Genomic DNA, 2,280 nt, shown 5'->3' with positions numbered 1-2,280 from the left:
AAGTCTTTCCCACCAGAGGGCTAAAACCCTGTGTTGCAAAACAATATGAAGTAGTACTGAACGCCGGATGTAAAGCATCGGCTTCGATGAAGATAATTTTGTGAGGATTTTTTGGATAATTCGATGAGAATTCACCCGATTAGACATATGCTCACTACGTGCTCTTGCGCGCCGAAGCCTATCAATTAAAAATGAAAACTGTTGCCACCGCGAGAAAAGAAATATCATCGGTTTTATTGATACATACGTACGTATTAGCGTTTTATATAATAAGATAGATAGATGTAATTCCTTGTTTTACAATATTTTAAGAATAAACTTTTAATACGGTAACAGTACTGCTTGTATTAAACTTCAAACAGTTTAATGGTTTTAATTGAGCTAAAAGTATCAGATTATAAATTTTTAATTGTTTCAGCATGGCACGTTTGTTAATGGACAATTAATTTTTTATCTTTTGCATTGTTGTATAAAAATTCCGTCACAGTCGAATAACTAAGCAAACGTTTTACAAGCATATTCTGAATTAATTACAGTAATTATTATTTATAGTTAGACAATACTTTTAGCAGAGAAGTCAATGATCGCAATTAATAATACAGTCAAACCCCATTATAGTGAACATGGTTTATCGGGGAACTCCCGGATATAGTGAACGAAATATTCGCTCCCGTGCCTTGCTATACACATATAATATCATTTTTTGTGGATATAGTGAACCAAAAAAAGAGAGGAAATTGGAAATTATGAACTTTCTTCTGTCTTCGACTGATTTTTTTTCTTTATTTTTTGGTAATTTTAAAATTTTTACATAAAATACATCTACAGATTTTCTGAACCATCTGTTTACTGGAATGTAGCCATAAGCATTTTTCTTGTTTGCTTCTTCTATCTCAGTTCCCAATCCGTAAATAAAGGCCATCCCTAAACTGTTTTTTTTTTTTTAAACTTTTTTGTATTTCTTTTAATGGGTCATTTATTTAAATAATGTGTCATAAATGGGTGCAGTTCGGATAAACTAGTTAAAACTGTTTGCAGTACGGATATAGGGAACTCACGCTTATAGTGAACAGAAATTTCGGTCCCTTGAAGGATTACTATAGTGGGGTTTGACTGTATTTACTGACTTTATTAGATATATGATAGTTAAATTAATTGAGCTTTGATTAAACGGTCAAGATTATGAAGTACACAGAATGTCTCTACAACATCATCCTCTCTTACAAATCGTGCTTTATATTATTTTTCTAGCTGATTTTTAACTACTGGAAAAACGCTACCTACGATACTACTTTAAAGTTCTATGTAATTATCATTGAAATTTTTAAAGCTTACTAAAAATTATAAATACCTTAAGCAGTTGAAACGATTTATTCTAGCTGCCGACCACGGACAATAGAGCGAATGGCGATGTGAATGAGTTACAACCTCACAGTTGAAATTTTTTTTTCCTGTTTCAGTTTTTTCGCGAACAGAATTTACTTCCTTGCATTGGCTAAAAATGATATTTTATGTAATATTTAATGCATTTTTTTCCTTCATAAATTAATGTTTGTTTATTAATAATATGGAATAGACTTTCACAAAGGATGAAAAATAATGAAATGGGTGATAATTTTAAAAGTTCGTTGTTAGATTGAAAATTATTTAATCTCAGTTCCGCAGTGGACTGATCGTAAGGAGCAGATCACCGAAGTCACTGGCTGCGGTCAGAGTGCGGGTGGGTGACCAATTGGATCATTTTGCGTAGAGACCGAGGGAGTGCGGTATTGGTCTCCGTTAAACTGCTCTACCTTAGAGTGCTCTACTTCGCGTGCAGGCCGTTGGGCTACCGAAGCGGGAATGCCATTCCCTATGCAGAGGATTAAAATGTCTTCGGATCATCCTGAGGGATGTTTCTCAGACCGTCACCAATAGCCCATTATGTAGCTCTAGTGCGGCGCCAATGAACTACAACTATTTAGTTCCATATAATATTAGCTCTAATATTAGAATATAGGATTCGGGAGTCTAGCGTTTTTTAGCACGTTCTGTATTATATTGCATCTTTCTAATGTAAGATAACATTTTGCTAACCTTAGTATCATTGTCTGATTTCTCACAATGAGCTAACATTGGAAGGCAAATTTTAAAGTTGCGGTTTCTGTGTTACAAAAATTTTACCCAATGATGGTAAAAATACTTCTCTTATTCCTCAACAGATGGTGCTATCACTGCAGTATGCTGAGTGTTAATAGTTTAAGTACTCCTTGCAGTCAGGCTAACTGTGGGACGTTTTCG

The sequence above is a fragment of the Parasteatoda tepidariorum genome, chromosome 9, assembly GCF_043381705.1.
Source record: "Parasteatoda tepidariorum isolate YZ-2023 chromosome 9, CAS_Ptep_4.0, whole genome shotgun sequence".
NCBI classification, from domain to species: Eukaryota; Metazoa; Arthropoda; class Arachnida; order Araneae; family Theridiidae; genus Parasteatoda; species Parasteatoda tepidariorum.
This window is presented reverse-complemented; position numbering follows the sequence as displayed.